Source organism: Bos javanicus, chromosome 11 (genome assembly GCF_032452875.1).
Source record: "Bos javanicus breed banteng chromosome 11, ARS-OSU_banteng_1.0, whole genome shotgun sequence".
Taxonomy (NCBI): Eukaryota; Metazoa; Chordata; class Mammalia; order Artiodactyla; family Bovidae; genus Bos; species Bos javanicus.
This window is the reverse complement of record NC_083878.1, coordinates 60,592,943-60,611,536: the sequence shown is the minus strand read 5'-3', so window position 1 is coordinate 60,611,536 and position 18,594 is coordinate 60,592,943. Positions and strand designations below refer to the sequence as shown.

General features: G+C 46.2%; 1 protein-coding gene across 2 annotated transcripts in view; it reads right to left on the bottom strand.

Annotated features, from left to right (window-relative positions):
* B3GNT2 (UDP-GlcNAc:betaGal beta-1,3-N-acetylglucosaminyltransferase 2) overlaps positions 1-18,594 on the bottom strand; it is a 60,707-nt gene that overhangs the window by 18,390 nt on the left and 23,723 nt on the right. Inside the window, exon 1 of one of the 2 annotated variants that reach the window (XM_061432754.1) lies at positions 13,851-13,942. The exons of the other annotated variant lie outside the window; for it this stretch is intronic. The gene's annotated coding sequence lies outside the window, so the exon portion shown is untranslated. Of the gene's footprint in view, positions 1-13,850; positions 13,943-18,594 lie in introns of those variants that run through there. 2 annotated transcript variants of the gene reach the window in all.

Genomic DNA, 18,594 nt, shown 5'->3' with positions numbered 1-18,594 from the left:
AACTAGAGAGTAGCCCCGGCTCACCCCAGCTAGAGAAAGGCCACACGTAGCGACAAAGACCCAATGTAGTCAAAAGTAAAGAAATAATAATTTTAAAATTGTTTTTAATTAAAAAAAAAAATCTCTGGAAACATTTGTCTCATATGATTAAACAAATCTGTAAACAAACACAGGTCCAAGGGATGGAAGATGGAAAAAAGGTAATTAAAAATTAATAAAAATACTGGACTGGAAACAAAGTTATCATTATTTAATATAAAGTATATAAACTAAGTTATCAATCTGACCTTGTGTAAGTGCTTCTGGAAACAAGCAGGCTGTTGTCAGCCATGGCCTGGTGATGTAGGTGGACAGAGATGGGGAGGGGAGGAGAGAATCCGGTGCTTGCTACGTGGGCTCCTGTCTACAGGTACGTATAGAGAAAAGCTGGTGAAATCAACTGAGAAAGAATATTTTCACCTATCACTGAAAAGAGATTATTGTCATTTTACGTAGTAAAATGCATGAAAAACTCAAAGACTAATTTAACAAAATCAAAAGTTGACTCTCCTCAAAGTTTCTGGACTGACTTTCAAAATCATATCATTCCTCACCACTTAATTTCATGGACAGTAATAAATGACCATAAAGTAAAACTTTTAGATTTTTAAGACAATCACTTTAATGTTAAGCATTTGAGCAGCCAAATTTAATCTAACCATCACAGAGATTCACCTATATCACTTCCAAAAGGTACTCTGTGCTGTGCTGTGCTTAGTCGCTCAGTCGCGTCTGACTTTTTGCAACCCCTAAGACTGCAGCCTCCCAGGCTCTTTGGTCCACTGGGATTCTCCAGGCAAGAATACTGGAGTGGGTTGCCATGCTCTCCCCCAGGCAAAAAGTACTCTACAAACTTTCAAATCAACCAATGCCCTTCCCAATTCTATTAAATTTGGTAATTCTTGCCCCCATGAATTGTAGGGTTTGAAAGCATCTCCATCAACTCTTGCAAAACCAAAGTTTACATCTGTGTACATTTATCTCCAAAATAAAAATATAATCTCCCAAAATAAATATTGTTTGAACATGCTGCAAGTTGGGACTGCATTAATACTAGTGATATTCACTGTGTTTAACTTAAGTAATTTAATAAATTGCCTTGGGAAGTCTCAATTTCTTGGCTGTTTGTATAAATGTTTCCCAGTGACAAATTTCCTTAAAGAGTATTTCCCCTTGGGTACAATGAAGGGGACACCAATGAGCATAAAGTACCATGCTTCAGGCTCCAGGACTCCCTGCTTAAACATTTGGAGTCTCTTAAAGCAGCAGCTTTGAGATAACTGCCTGAATCACTCAGAATTGTGATTGTCATGTAGTGAACAGTACGAGCTTGGACTCAGTAACACTGGTCCATTTGCCTGGAAGTGTGCCCAAGGCCCAAGAGTAAGACACAACTTTGCAACTAAACCACAACAAAAAGAATGTTGCCTATAGCCTGAAATATACAGGATAGCCCATTCTCAAAGCTCTAACCCTTAAAGGTATAACACTTCCTAATGATACAAAGATAAAAAGTTGCAGAACAGAGAATACATTTGTCTTGCTGAAGGTGTGCAGGAGCATCATGAACTTTAAGACATTTATGTGGACAGCTGCAAGAACAAAGGATTCTGACACCAAGAAGTCTGCAATAACCTACCACACCCTCTCCCCTTTTACTATGAAAGAAGCCCAAATTCTAACTTGGGTAAGATGATTCTCTGGGACACTAGTCCACCATCTTCTCTGCCGCTGACTTTCCATATAAAGTCACTACCCCTGCCTCAGCATCTTGCCTCTCAAGATGCCCTGTCATGTAGTGAACAGTACAAGCTTGGACTCAGTAACACTGGTCCATGTGCCTGGATGCGTGCCAAAGACCCAAGGGGGTATACGGTGGCTACTGAGGTATCCTTATTTTACAGATAAATGATCTGCTTCCAGAAACTTATTCAAGGTTCCCAAGATAGAGAGTGGAGGGGCGGGGCATGAACAGGGACCCCAGATGGGCTGCTCCCAGCCTGCAAGTCCACCTAAGCTACTGCCAAACTTGAATTCAGGCACAGAGCTGCAAGGTTGGCACAGCCAGGACAGAGGAGCGTGACGCACCCCTTCCTCCTTAAGCACTCTCACAAAGACCCCATCCGAGATCCAAGCATGCCATCCTCAAAACCTCCTGGGACACAGCACCCCTTAAAAATAATTGTGGTCCTCATCCACACCACAACTCATGCTGGCTTCCGGAAACATCCATTCTCTTACTTCTCAATCTTGCCCCCAGGCTTAAAGGTACAGGTTCAAATCCCACCCCCTCCTCCATGAGGACAGGCTCAGTTTCCCCAGTGAACTGTATTTAATCTACCCTCCTTCTAGCATTTGGGATTCCCCAAAATTAAAGCCCCCCAAATGGAGTACCAAGAGCTAGTTATCCAGAACCACCCCACCTAGAGCAACACGTCCCAACCTGAACAGTGCCAGATGAGCTGAGAGCCATTCTCCTCAACCCTGAGGGAGGCATGAACAAGAGGCTCCCCAACCTACAGGCTGTAACTGTGAGGTCAAAGCACCCCAAATGGTGAGTGCCAGGCTCTGTGGCTTGCACACAGCACATCCAATTAAAATGCAAGCCCCCTGGGATTCCACTTCTCCTGAGTCGGGGCAGTCTCGTCCCAGAAGACAACCTTTCTAGTGATAAGTGGCCCTGGGGTGGCAACTTCAGGACAGGATACCAAACAAGCAGAGTGGTTCCCCTCTCTTCGAGCCTCCATCTCCCAGATTTCTTTCCTGCCTCTTCTCCGTTTCTCAAATGTTGGTTAATTGTCAACAAGTTACTAACAGGTGCCTGAGGACTGTTTTTAGTTTTTTTTAAAATATCAAAATAAATCATATGGATTTAAAATATACATCCTCAAAACTGTGACATTTTGGCCTTTTGTCCAAATGTTCTATTAAAGGAAAAGCTGTTCAACCAAGACAATGTCTACATATTTAAAGAAGGGATGAAATAGTAACATTGCTTTCTCAGGCCACCTGCCAAGAAAAATTTGTGTTGCCAAAATAAAAAGAGAACATGTTGTTTGCTCAGTATATGAGCACACTGCTGAGCAGCTTAGAAATTGGGCCTCTTTAACCAAGCAGTTTAAATCACTCCATTTTGTTGTATTTCTATTGGAATATAGTCGATTTACAATGTTGTGTTAGTTTCGGGTGTACAGTGAGGAGAATCAGTTATACATATATCCACTCTTTTCTTATATTCTTTTCCCCTATAGGTCATCACAGAATGTCAAATAGAGCTCCCTGTGCTATACACAGTAGGTCCTTATTAGTTATCTATTTTGTATCTGCCGCTGCTGCTCAGTTGCTTCAGTCGTGTCCGACTCTATGCGACCCCATAAATGGCAGTCTACCAGGCTCCCCCATCCCTGGGATTCTCCAGGCAAGAACACTGGAGTGGGTTGCCGTTTCCTTCTAGTAGTATGTGTATTATTTCCCTGTAGCTCAAATGGTAAAGAATCTGCCTGTGATGCAGGAGATGAGGGTTCAATCCCTGGGTCAGGAAGATCCTCTGGAGAAGGGCATGGCAACCCACCCCAGTATTCTTGCCTGGAGAATTCCATGGACAGAGAAGCCTGGCAGGCTATGGTCCATGGGGTCGCAAAGAGTCAGACACAACTGAGCGACTACACACACACAGTGTGTACATGTCAATCCTGATCTCTCAGTTTATCCCTCCACCCCCTTACCCCTTGGGAAACATAAGTTTGTTTTCTTCAATCACCTAATCACCTAATTTTAAGTGTCTTTGTGAATGTCACCTTCATATACCATAGATTACCACCACCTCCTTGAAAACATCTTGGACACAGCAATCCAGCTATTTCTCAGTGCCATATGTACCCTCTGCTCACTCCTTTCTCCCTCGAGGTGTCCAGTCACTCCCAGAACGTCCACCATCTCTTCACGATGACTCCCAACTCCACCATCTCTACACTGATGGCTCCCACACCCACACCTGGAGGTCCACATGAGCCTGCTCTCTCACTCTCGGTGGTGCCCACACAGCATCTCAGTCGCCTATGGGGCAGGGACCAAAAAGGGGAGACCACCTTGCTGAAACCAGTGATGGCTCCCTGGGGCTTCATTACGTCACTCTCTGTATCTGCATTTGTTTAAAAATTTCTGTTATAAAGAGGCTTTTTTTTTTTTTAAAGAGGACCCATCAGAACCTTCAAAAAATTCAAAAGAGAGAAGCAGTCAGTTAAAAATAGGAGTATTCATGAGAGATATTTTAAGTTCATTTGAAGAAAAATAACTCCTTATGTCATGAAGGGAGAAGAAAAATTAAAGGGATGCATCTCATTTACTTTAAAGAATAAAACCTCCATTAAGTTCCTTATAAACAAGCATAAAATTTAGCCATAAAATAAAAAATGTAAAATACATGTTATTAGTTCCAAATGTTAAATAATATAGAGAGGATGGTATTTGTAACAAACCCACTTTGACCCTTTCATTGTTAGGTACATAGACTTGATCCTGAAAACAACACCAGGCTTCCCACCGAACAATCTACACCCAGACATGAAGCTGGTTTTTGTTTTGCTTTTTTTAAAAAACAACTGTGTTACTTCCTGATCAGGATTCAAAAAAACAAGAAGCACTTTAAGAAGCATTTGGATGTTAAGTGCTTTTCAAAGAAAATAAACAACAACAGAATTCTGAAGCACAAATTATAAGCCTTAGTGAGTTTATGGTCCATGGAAATAACCTTACTGGAGTGTTAACACTTTCATATTGGTGGCTGCATAGGATTCAAACAATCCACACATAAGCCTGGTTGCGCAGGTTTTCTCCTATTATGCAGGAGGTGGGGATGAGGAGGGAACAAGCTAAGTGGGTTGCCATGGATACAAAGATACTTAATATCAGCTCAGGGACCGAAACCTACTTCTAGTTCTCCACATGGACCAGTCTCCCTTTTCAGTAAGTCACTCCCCAGCCCCCACAAGACCACCCTCCCCTGAGACAGCCCTTGCTGCTGCCTGAGCTCCTGTATCAGTGACAATCTCCACTTCATCCCCCACCTCAACGTGCTCCCTCTCCAGTGGCTCCAGGCACAGGCTGCGCTTTCCCTTCTCCATCAACTTCCGGAAAATGTTCTCTGCCTCACCACACCCCTTTTTTGTGCCTTGACTTTCCCATCCCCTTCACTCTCAAGAAACTTCAGAGTCCACAGCCTCTCCTGACTTCCCAGAGCACCTAAAACTGCTGGCCACCACCCCTACCCCACCACAAGTTCAAGACCATCTCCTATCCCCAATTCTCTAATGGTTCTTGCGCATCTTGGCAGCCTCTGATCCTGACCCCATCGCCCCAAGTGGGCCCTCTCCACAGTTCTGGGCTCAAGCCTACACTGGGTCTTCCTTCACCTTACACTCCTGCCCTCCAGACCCTCTGCCACACACTACTGCCTCCAGTGTCCCGCTAAGAAACGTCCAGATATACTCGGGTGTGCAGCCCACTTCCTTCACACCTGCCTTCCAAATCTCTAGCAATCTACTATGAGAATCTTTTTCTTTCTCACTTTCAAATAAATCTCTCTCTCACACACACACACACTTTAATACTGCACCATCCCTGACCTGGTTTGGGCCCTCAGTTTTCCCCCAGCAGGACTGATGAAGTGACCTAATTCAACACATATCAAGCACCTACTTAAACCAAGCAATGTTTCAAACAGACCAAGAAGAATGAAGTTATGTGGCTGATTATCACAAGGTTGATAATGCTTAGACGAAATAGAAGGCACAGTACAGGGGAAAGGAAGGAAAGGGTTAGAGATAGCCTCTCTTTTCAGAGAGTAGGTTGCGGGGCAGGAGCGAGGGGAGGCAATTCCAAGAAGAGGGGACAGCCGATGTAAAGGCCAGAGACAGGACAGCCCGAAGGCCAGCATGGCTGCAGAGACTTGAGTGGGGGGAGAGCTAATGTCACCAGGTCCAAGCTTGTTCTCCTCGCCACTACAAAGGCCAATAAATCCAAGAGACGAGGTGTTGGGCCAAGGAACACGACTTTATTCAGAGAGCCGGCTGACCAAGAAGATGGCAGACTAAAGTCTCAAATAACCATCTTGTCAGTTTGGATGCCAGGTTCTTTTATGGATCAGAGATGGGGGCCGGGAGGGGAGGAAACAAAGTAGAAAGGCAAATATCTTCTAGAATGGCAAGCCTCGGACAGGGGTATGTGTTAATTTCTTTCTTCCCGCCATCTCCAGGAGGACAGGGTTCTGAACAAAGGCACTTTAGCTTAACAGTCAGGCAGAAGGGCAGGATTCTCTGAGACAGGCCATCATGTATGATTACAATAACAAAAGCAATGGAAAGCAAGTCAAAGAAACAGTTTCAACGTGGAGTCAGAATTGACTTCCAGCTGCAACACTAGAAGAGGAGGTGAACTGAACCAAGGGCCCAACAGATGGCAGAGAGTGTTGGCTTTACTCTGAGGGAGACTTGGGGCCACCGGAGGGTTCCAAGTAAAGAGGTTATGTAATGCAGTTTCCGTTTTTAAAGATGCCCCCAGCTTCTTCCTGAGAACAGACTGTTGTGGGGCAAACAGGAAGCAGGGAGCCCCATTAGGAGACCATGAAATGACCTGGGCCCACAATCACAACTCCCTCACACCCACCTCTCTGGCTAAAGCTCATCTTCCTGATAAATGCAAGCCTGACCATAACATGTCATTATGTCCTCTCCGCAAGGACTTTCCATGGCTCCCCACGACCTTCCTGACCAGGCACCACTTCTTCACACAGTCATCAAGGCTGCATGGTGTCCTATAACCTCTCCCCTAAAGGACCCTGCCCTCCAAACCCACGGGATCACCCGCTACTTCCCTGAAAAAGGGCCACAAGCCTGCGATCCCCACCGCCTCTGCCCTCCTTTCTCTGCCCCTAAGTTATTTATTCATCCATCAAGGCTAAGCCCAAACTCAACTTCCTCCGGAGCCTTTCTTGGCTGCCCACAACTCTGCACTCTTCTTGCACCCCTCTCTATCAGAGTACTCCTTCACCAGTTTCTGGTTAGAGTTCCAACCAGATTGCTAACTCCTTAATGGCAAGGACTGTGCCTGGCCCATTGAGGAATACACAAGGAGCCAAGCATCATGCTAGACATCCACTAAGTGCTCACTCACTGCATGCTGGCTAAGTGAACCAAGTGACCCTTTCGTTATAAATCATCTTGAGATCTTGGGTGGTAGGTGGTGACAGGTTTTCCCCCTTGGCCACTGTAATCTGGAGGCCAGGGGTCTCCATGATGGAGCCTCTGGGGACTGCATGGTCCAGACACAAGTAGGGCCAGAGTGAGGATGGACCTGAATCCAGGCCTTCAAAACCTTCTGTCCTCTCAGCCAGGCACCACTAGCAAGACCCATACAATCTGCTTTATATTTGACTAAAGCATTGGCAACGGGCTTTTCCTAGTCTCATTCTGCAAGTATACAGATGTAGAAAAAAAGCAACTAGAAGGATCTCAACCAATTAACAGCAATCACAGTATTAAGAGATGGAATTAACTTTATTCTCTTCACTTGATCTTGATTGCTTCCCTAAATAAACATAACAAAAAGTCTTTAAGAAAGAATGCCATAGTACCATCAAGATACACTTAAAAAACGGTTCCAAAAATACAAAGTATATATATATTTTTAATAAGCACAAACACTGGCAACATTAGATCACTGAATACACAATATCATTTATAAAGGAAGACTATAAAACTTGAAACTGTTTCAAATGGGTTGTCTGAAGCATGCAATTAACAACGGGCCCTGTGCTTTCACTCTGAAATAATTATTTTACAAAACATAAGGCAGTAGAATATTGTTCTGGATACCCTGGGCACTTAATGATGTCTCTTATCTAAATCAAACTCTTCCATGGGTTTCATAGACATGTGTGAACCAGCTGTCATCACTGCATCTTAGCTCACATCACACAGGTGACTAATCAGCTCTAAAAGGAACATTTCAAAGACTGTTATTTTATGACTTACAGAGGAAATATCAAAAATGATAGGTGATCAACTATCAACAAATAATAGGTCCTATTTAAGCTGAATGCTACAACAGCAAAGTGTTGACTCGACAAAGATCTGGCTTCTAACTTTCAATAGAAGACCTACACAGCTTTTATTTAGTGAAACAGTATATTAAAACACAGACGATATAGTTGCTTTAGTTACCATCTTTTTAAAGAAATAAAAGGAGGACAAAGAAAACTGTATGTCAGGCACAGTGCTAGGTATCTTAGGTGTATCATCAAATTAATTTTCTTAGCCAATCTGAGATAATCTCCGCTATATCTCTGATGAGGAAACTGAGGCTTAGAGTAATTATCACACAGTAATCACATCAGAGTAAGTGGCAAAAATGAAACTCAAATCCAGGTCTGTCTCACAAGACTACACACTGTATGAGTCTGGAAATGCCACTTAAATGGAGTTTAGCTAAGCTAAGTCGCTTCAGTCATGTCCAACTCTGTGTGACCCCAGAGACGGCAGCCCACCAGGCTCCCCTGTCCCTGGGATTCTCCAAGCAAGAACACTGGAGTGGGTTGCCATTTCCTTCTCCAATGCATGAAAGTGAAAAGTGAAAGTGAAGTCGCTCAGTCATGTCAGACTTAGCGACCCCACGGATGGCAGCCTACCAGGCTCCTCCGTCCATGGGATATTCCAGGCAAGAGTACTGGAGTGGGGTGCCATCGCCTTCTCCCAAAATGGAGTTTAAGAACAGGCAAAACCAACATATGATGATATGCATCACACCTAAGATGATGTAAGTCAGAATAATGGTTCCCTCTAGGGGCTGGAGACTGACTAGAAAGTGGCACAGGGACCTTCTAGGCTACTGAAATAATTTTCTTGATTTAGCAGTGGACACCCATAAGCTGCACACTTAATGTTAGAGCACTTTACATACTTTAAGGGTTTCCCAGGTGGCTCAGCAGTAAAGAATCCATCTGTCAATTCAGGAGACATGGGTTCAATCCCTGAGTGGGGAAGATCCCCTGGAGACAGAAATGGCAATCCATTCCAGTATTCTTGTCTGGGAAATCCCATGGACAGAGGAGCCTGGAGGGCTACAGTCCATGGGGTCCCAGAAAGTTGCACATGACTTAGCAACTAAACATCACCACCACCTCCAAGTTCATGCTCTTTAACCACTAAATATCACACAACCACTCGACAGAACTGACCACACTCTAGAATTGACTCCCTTGGACAGTCGGTTTTTCAAAACATTTTGGTAAATGAAGTACATCCTAATTCCACCAGAGTGGAGGCATTAGAACAATAAATCTATTTTTAAATGTTACAGAATGAAAAGTATAAAGTATCAATTTCCTTACTACTGGTAATTTCCCCTCTATAGCCACATCAGAATGAATATAATTTTAAACCTTGCTCTAAAGGAATGTTCATAGATGCAGAGAAAGTAATTTGTAACAAAATCCTTAGAGTTATCTATGGAAGTACCTAAATAAAACTACACAAAATATTTCAAGACATATGTTGTAACTTTATCAACAGTGCTGACCCCCGCCCCCCCAAGAGAAGTTTGGATTTTGCTACAAAAACTAAGGCAAGGCAAGAAGACAAAGTTGGTGGGCAAAGAGCATAAAACTCACAGTAGCGGCATTAAGGCAGTGAGTGTAAAATCTCAATGCAAGTTGTAACAGAAAACTCAAACAACTTTTCCCAGCAGTAAAGTCATTGTGCCGCATATGGCCGATTAATAAACTCTCCATCAAGTAACAAGTTCTTCCCACCAAAGCTTTGTTCAGACCAGCAAAATCTCATCACCTGGTGATGATGAAATTGTTACATCAATTTGCTCCAAGCCTTACCCCACACATCCGTGTTCCTCTTCAGTCAAGAGGTAATTGCCTCTCCTGAGAGAGGAATTTATTCACCCACAATTTGGAGACAGTTTGGCAAGCGTCTAGTTACAGTTACCCCAGCTTGGGGGAAGTGGTGAGGGGCAGCTGACTCCATACGTGCTGGGTGCATGTCTTTACTAGGTGCCGTGGGTTATGCGAGCCAGGAAACCCAACCTTCAAACTCAGAGCCCAGTTTAATTCATGTTTTAACAACCTGTACACACCAAAAAGGCCAGGCAATTGACTGAAATGATTTTAATTCCTCCTGAGTATTTGCAAATAAGACCAAAAGGACTTTATGAGAATTTTCCAGCATTGGTAACTCATGCACCACTGTTGGGCATGCTGCAAGATTACATAACCCAATATTATCCCAGATGCAAGAGTTGCAACATTTCTAAAAGTAACCATTTAAATGTATTAATTTTTAAAGTCTTTAAGAACCTGCCTAATAAAACTGTTAAAAAAAAGAAAAAAAAAACCTAAGTAGAGTCAAATATGGCCAATTAAGCCTGGGTTCGATGCCTGGGTTGGGAGGATACCCTGGAAGAGGGTAAGTCAACCCACAAAGATGGCAAGGCAACCCATTCCAGTATTCTACCTGGACAATCCCTGGGACAGAGGAGTCTGGAGGGATGCAGTTCATGGGGTCACGGAGAGTTGGAAACTGAGCAACTAAGCACAGCCAACAGGCCAGCTATATTGAATGGAAAGCACTGACCCAGTATGTTATGAACAGGGTGCACCTTAAATACATTCACAGCCCTGGTTCAGCATTCCTAAATTATGCAGTTCATGGGGTCCCAAAGAGTCGGACATGACTGAGCGACTGAACTGAAATTATGATTGGGGGGAAAACCCCTCAAAAACAGCATTGTCAGAAAACATTAAAACTTTGAAGTTTTGAAGGGGAACAGAATATGCCACCCTTAAATGTGTCAGTTTGAAAAAAAAAAAAAAAGTCAGTTTGACACAATGATTATTTTGAATTAATTCCTAGTTACTTCAGAGACCAGCCAGTATAATGACACTCTGACTCCCTCTGTTCCCTTGAAAGCAGATCAATCTTCCATAAGAAGGTATCCTCCCTGCACCAGGAGGGCAGAAGGCATCCTTATCACCAGAGATAGGGAATTCAGGGCTGAGAAGGTTGCACAAACAAACCTTGTTACTCCTTTGCTGATTAGTTACCCTAAACCCAAACCACTTTGTTTTGTCAATTCTTCACAAATTTGTTTCCTTGTCGAAAAGGTATGAAAAAGCTGTGGTCACTGCTTTGGGTTGCATGTTTTTAATCCCCGTACATAGAAATTTTTTTCTCCAATTAATCTGTCTGAGATCAATTTAATTATTAGATCAGCCAAAGAACTTAGAAAGGAAAAAAAATTTTCCTCTCCTACAGTTTCAAAGTTTGTGAAACAAAGGATTCACTTTTTCGCTTAACCCTGCATCAGCTGAAAAAGTCCCACACACTTCTACCCAGAACATCTTAGTTTTATACCAACAATGCATCAGGTGAGATAAAGCAAAATAATATTAACTTTCTTGGATTCTCATTCATTTCCTAGTGTAACCTTTAAAAAAAAAAAAAGCCACACATCTGAGTAAATTGTACAATGAAAAATCAACCATGAATTATCAGTTTCACTTTCTTATTTTTAGCAAACCTTTAGTATCTCAGAGAAATCTAAATTGTGGGCTTTAAAAAGCAAAAAACAAGGAAATCTTCAAAATTACAAGCCACCTATATACACTCAACTCTCCATCAGAAACCCAGAAAAAAATTTATAACTTTTACAAGCATATTATGCTTATTTTCCTCAAAAGATTACCTCATTCCCTGGATTTCAAAAACTATCTGCCATCTGCCAAATTTGGCTGATTTCAGTCTCCAACAAATCTAAATGGTTACTGTTTTTGTTAAGGGGAAGTTGCCGCCTGGAGAAACTTCTGTACTGATTATACAATGACCACCATTTACTAAGCATTTCTTAACCCCCCCCATGATGGGTTTCCCAAGTGGCTCAGTGATAAAAGAATCCGTCTGCCAATGCAGAAGCCACAGGAGACATAAGTTAGATCTCTGGGTTGGGAGGATCACTTGGAGAAGAAAATGGCAACCCAATCCAGTATTCTTGCTGGGACAATCCCAGGGACAGAGGAGCCTGGTGGGCTACACGCAGTCCATGGCTTCCATTGACTCTCACAAAGAATCAGACAACACTGGGCAATTGACAACCCCCCATGATGAGGGGAGTCTGGCAAACATCATCCTGTTGTTGTTTAGTTGCTAAATTGTGTGGGACTCTTCCCTGGTCTTAAAATCTAATCTGGTTTAAGAGCCCTCCCAAATTCCACCAAAGGTGGCTTCCCTGGTGGCTCAGATGGTAAAGAATCTGCCGGCAATTCAAAAGAAACAGGAGGGAACTAGGACTGAGGGAAGAAGTGACGGCCCAGCCCTACCCTCCCTCTGGGTCAGCTGTCAGATCCAAGGGGAGAAACCAGGAGACGGCTCCCGGTTGAGAGCCTCAGGGCTGAGCTGGGCTGGGTCTCCGCCTTTCCAGTTGGTCCAGGCCCTGTCGGCCACTTCTTTAACTATCCCCTTACCTCCCGGGGCTACATTACACTGGAAGGATTTGTTATAACAAGTAGAAGCCCATATTCACCAATTGGCTTTACAATCTGAAATTTTACAGCAAGGCTACAACGAGAGCAGCAGGTGACTGGTAGAATTGCTCCAAACTACCATTCTGCGAAGTTAGGGAGGTTCAGGAGGCCATGGGTGGAGAGCAGGGGAGAAAAGACAAATCATCCCTCTATTTTAAGGAGAAGGAGCCTCCTCTTCAGTCCAGGTTTAAAATATATACATTATTTTCAGAGATCTGCTTTCATGCCGTGACACTCGTGCTGAGTATCTCGGCCGCTCCTCCTCACTTGATGGGGAGACAGTGGGTTCTGGGGCTCCCCAGCCCTGAGTGGAAAATACCGTGGCCTGGAAATTAAGGTGACTCGATTATACAGGCTCCGGAAGGGTCCGCCTGGCGTCGCGGGGCAGCCTCCAGGACCTGCGGTCGCGGCCTTGGCAGAGTCTGCACCCCTCCACGCCCACACCCCCACGCAAGGTGGTTCGCAGAGGCCGGCTAGACCCGCTCCCGCAGCACCCACCCTTCCCCCCCATCCCAGGTTTCGGTCAAGTAGCCTGGTTAATCATTCAACGCCGGCGGCGTGGAATATTTCTGTAGAGGTCAACGCGAAAGGTTTCTCCTAAGTTTCACAGAAACCAGCCTTTAGGGACCCAGAGGTTGGCCGTGGCGGGTGGATGGGGGTGGGGAGCGACTGCTCGCGGCTCTCGGAACACCTGATCTCCCCATGCGGCACCGGAGGCAGCGCAGTACGAGGGTGGGGTGCGGGGGTGCAGCGTGAGATCAAGCAGGGCCCCCTCCCCAAAACACCTGTGCAACCCAGATGAGGACGCCAGGGCCTCTGACGCCCCCCTTTCCCAACGCCTGCATCACCCCGGCAAGGGCTCCCCCGGAAGTTGGGGTGCAGCGGGGAGGAGGGGGGATGTTCCCGAGTCCTAGGAGAGGAGGAGTGGAATGGGGCAAGAGGCTCGAAAGACACGCTACCGCGGGTTTCGTTAACCTCTTCCTCTAGGACCAGGAAGGTAGCGGGAGAGGTGGGGGCGAGGGGGAGGACGGGGACGCCAAGATGCGGCAGGAAGACACCTAGAGTCTGATTCCTCCGCTGGGGCGCCGGTACGAAGCCGGCACCCTCGAGGAAGCGGATGGTGGAGGGAGAGAGGAGGGTCCCGTGGCTGGGAAGCCGGGGACCACAGAGAGAGGAGGGCGCGGGGCCGGCCTGCGGAGGTGAGGCGTGCACACCCGCCCGGCCATACCTTGTCCGGGAGCAGCTCCTGCTCGGCGGGGCGGGGGCGGGAGATCGCGGCTGCATCCACGTCCCGGCCGCTCCGCGCGGCTCAGCCCGGCGACCACCGCCGCTCTCGCTCCATGCGTGGCGCCCGCTATGGGGCAGCCCAGCGGCGTCGGCGGCGGGGTGGCTCCGCCTCGGCTCGGCTTGGCCCCAGCCTCGGCTCAGCGCCGGCACTTGTTGCCTCCTCAGCCGCTGCCTGGCTCCCGGCTCTGGCTCCGGCTCCCGGCTCCGTCGCCGCCGCTGCGGAGCTCTCCTGGCCCCACCCCCACCCGACGCACCAATCAGGCCCGGCACCGCCCCTCACGTCGCCGCCCCGCCCGGCCCGAGGCCCGGCGCCCAGAGTTTGGGTAAGGCTCAGCTCCAGCCTGTCTAGCTGTGCGCGCCCACGGTCAGCCGGAGTTCGGCGTTCCTGCTGATTTCCGGGGAACCTCGGCGCCCTCACCTGGAAAGCAGTCTTAAGCTGGGGGGAAGGAGACTCCCCCCAACCCCGCCAAGAACTAGACCCTCAGTGGGGAAAGGGCAGCTCTCAGTTCAAAAGAACTATTTTCCGACTCCAATCTAACCCAAATCCCTCGTGTTGTCGCCCCTCTTGTAATACATCCGGTGTTGGGAAACTAAGCGCCTGAACGAGGACTCCAGTGGTGTCTTCTGGCCGGAGTCAGTTCGCGACAGGTCCTAGACCGAACCCCGGCGGCCCAAACGCCTGGGCTGAACTTGGGGTTCCACTATGGAAGATGGGGGTAGGGAGAAACAAGGCCAAAAGGGGACTTGACAATTGCTCTCTGCCCATCCAGTACCTGCCACCATCTCTTAGGTGCCCGAATGACGCCTACTTGGCACCAGCACCGGATCTTCGGTTTTATGAAAGCGGCCCAGGACGTGGGGAGAGGAGTTTTGGTGGTTCCTCCAGGTCCCATGGGAGACTCGGGAAGCCAGAACACAAGATGTCCAGACGCTGGGCCTCGAACCCGCGCCGCGGCCCCAGGGGGCAGGGCGGACACCTAGGTGCAGCCTTAATGGCTGAACTGTGACACATATCCCTCCGGCAAGATGGGGTCTTGGCGCTAACCACAAGCACCCGCCGGAATTCCGGGGACCACTGACCCACCCTCCTATCCAGCGCCCCCGCCGGCTTGCCAGCGCACTGCATTCTTACGTGAGTCTAAGTTTTTGTTGACAGAAGTTTGAGGGCGCCAGATAAACCCGGCGCGACCGGATGGAGAGGTTGCGCTGGTTTGAAAGGGCCAGCGCAGGCAACTCGTCCCCTTGCACACCGCCGGGAGGTAAGCCTGGCCAGAGGCGCACCTGAAAGCCCCCTCCTCCCCCAGGTATTTATCTCTCCAGGAAGAAAGCAACCCCTCTTAGATAATCAGACTAAGAAATTAAGAACACCACACCCGCAATTATGCGCATTTTTCAGGAGACCTTCAGAAGCTAAATTACCTGAAAGTGAAGGAATTGCGAAAGTAGTCATTTCAAGAACCTTTGAGCTCGGCCAGCTCAACTGTGGGCCCTTACTCTTAATCCAAACTCAAGAGCAAAAGGGCACCTGGTTGCTGCTGGATGCACAGAGGCTCACCACATGGGTGCGGTCCTCCACAAACAGGAATTCTGAGTCAGATCTGGGAAAGCTTTGATTTGTAGCCTTCAGTCCTTTTTGCTTTTACGTTGATCACATGATTCTCCTAAGACTGGGACATAAAGTCCAAACAGTCAGACTTTTGATAATTCATAGAAAAACATCTGGAAGCATGCAGACGAGCAGTCAACCACCATTACTCCAGATGTGGGGTTGGGGTGTCAGAAGGAAGGGAGATGAGTTCTATAACCTTACTGACTCTGAATTTTTTTTTTTCCAGTTATATTAACTTTCATGGGGCTTCCTTGGTGGTAAAGAATCTGCCTTCATTGTGGAAGACCCAGGTTCGATCCCTGAGTGGGGAAGATCCCCTGGAGAAGGAAATGGCAACCCACTCCAGTTTTCTTATGTGGAGAATCTCATGGAGAGAGGAGCCTGGTGGACTACAGTCCACAGGGTTGAAATGAGTCGGGCATGACTGAGGCACTAACACACATATTAACTTTCATAATTTAGAAAACTAATAAAACATTTTTAAAGAATTCAAGATATTAGAGAAAATTTTAAGAGCTCTACAGAATATATAAATTAATAAACAAATGAGCCTGTGCATTTCATTCTGTGTCAAAATACTTAATTCCAAGTCCATGTTCCTGGGAAAGAAATATGTCAAGACTGTCTATTGTCACCCTGTTTATTTAACTTCTATGCAGAGTACATCATGTGAAATGCTGGGCTGGATGACTCACAAGCTGGAATCAAGATATCCCAGAGAAATATCAACTACCTCAGATATGCAGATACTGCTTTAATGGCAGAAACTGAATTGGAACTAAAGAGCCACTTGATGAAAGTGAAAGAGGAGAGGGGAAAAGCAGGCTTAAAACTTAACATTCAAAAAACTAAGCTCATGGCATCTAGTCCCATCACTTCATGGCAAATAGATGGGGGGAAAGTGGAAACTGTGATAAATTTTATTTTCTTGGGCTCCAAAATCACTGTGGATGATGACTGCAGCCATGAAATTAAAAGACACTTGCTCCTTGGAAGAAAAGCTATGACAAACCTATAGAAGAAAACCTATGACAAACCTAGAGAGCATATTAAAAAGCAGAGACTTCACTTTGCTGACAAAGGCCTATAGTCAAAGCTCAAAGCTATGGTTTTTCCAGTAGTCATGTATGGATGTGAGAAGTAGACCATAAAGAAGGCTGAGCACCAAAGAATTGATGCTTTTTGTGGTGTTGGAGAAGACTCCTGAGAGTCCCTTAGACAGCAAGGAGATCAAACCAGTCAGTCCTAAAGGAAATCAGCCCTGCATTCATTGGAAGGACTGATGCTGAAGCTGAAACTCCAATACTTTGGCCATCTGATGTGAAGAGCTGACTCATTGGAAGAGACCCTGATGCTGGGAAAGATTAAGGGCAGAAGGAGAAGAGGGCAGCAGAGGATGAAATGGCTGGATGGTATCACTAACTCAATGCACATGAGTTTGAGCAAACTCCAGGGGATAGTGAAGGATAGGGAAGCCTGGTGTTCTGCAGTTCATGTAGTCGCAAAGAGTCAGACACACAAAGTTAGCGACTGAACCATGTTTATGGTTTAAATAAAAATATCTCTACGCTGCTTTTCTGATCTTTAAAGGCTGTGATGGGACAAGACTGACATCTGAAGATTTTTTTCTGCCATCAGATCATTATATTGTTTCTACACATATGCCTTCCCTTTAAATCCACTCTTAGTAGTCACAAACGTATTTCCAGAGACTGTCAGCCAAGGGGTTTTAGTAAAGGAGCTACTACAGTGTCAGCTGGCAACCAACAGGAAATTAAGCAGTATCCTTTGCAGCTGCCAAAAGCTGCCCAGGCCCTGAAATTTAAAAAATAAGCACATTCTCTCCATAGTGCCATTAATTAACGCAGCTGGGAGTGTATCTGTAACTATTATAGTGTGTCTTGGGGGAAATTACTCAATGCTGAATTCCACTCTTCCGCTAAATTACTCAATGCTAAATGCCCATTTGGCTGCAGTCTCTGCCCTAGGGTTGGGGCTTGGGTCCATCATGAGTAGGTAAATATGTATTATTCATTTATTTAACAAATATGAGCTGACCACCTACCAGGTGCATGACACAGGGCTAGTCACTGTGTGACTAGCAGAACACAGACACTTCCCTTTTGGAGCTCACAGTCTAGCAGGAGAAAGAGGAACTTAACAATTAAATGCACTACCAGTTGTATGATTACAGTGGTGATATTGGTCAAAGGGAGTGCAAGGTGGAGGGACCACTTGTCTGGGGAACCCAAAAGGAGGTAACATTTGAGTTGAGCTCTGAAGGGTGAGCTGGATTTACTCAGGCAAAGAGGAAAAGAGAGTGGAGAAGAGTTCCTGGCAGGTTCAGGCTACATAAGGGGTGTGGTTGAGGAGGAGGCTGGAGAAGTAAGCAGAGACCGGTAGACAGATCATCCATGGTCTACTATACCATTTTCAGTGGGATCACTCTGACTTAGATGTGAAGAAGAAGCAGGGAAGAGGGAGAAGTTCTGTGGAGGAACAGTTTAGGGGCTGCTGCTATAAAGCAAAGGGCTGTTTGTCTTTGCCGGAGAACAAATAGAAAGAAGTAGATAACAGACAAGACCACAAGACGTGGCAACTGCTCAGCTAGGGAAGAAGCAAGAAGTTCCAGGTCTCTGCTTCTTCAAACAGATGGGTGGTGGTGCCATGTTCTGAGTTGGGGGACCTTCAGGAAAGGAGGATTGAGAAAACCTTCCAAAGGTTCACATTTGGTCAAGGTGGGTTTGAGGTGCCTATAAGATGTCCAAGTGGAGATGTTGAGTAGGTGGTTGGCTGTACGGTCTGGTTCTCTGTGGAGAGGCTGGGGATGTAATGGCTGTTAGAGAGGTGGCAGTGAAGTCCCAAGAGTGAGATGGCATCCTGGAAATGTGTAGAGCCTACCAGAAGAGGACCTACAACTGAGCCTGAGAAACCCTTATCTAAAGGCTCGTGCGCATGCTCAGTCGTTAAGTCATGTCTTTGCAACTCCTTGCAGCTCCATAGACTGTAGCCTGCCAGGCTCCTCTGTCCGTGGGATTTTCCAGGCAAGAATACTGGAGTGGGTTGCCATTTCCTC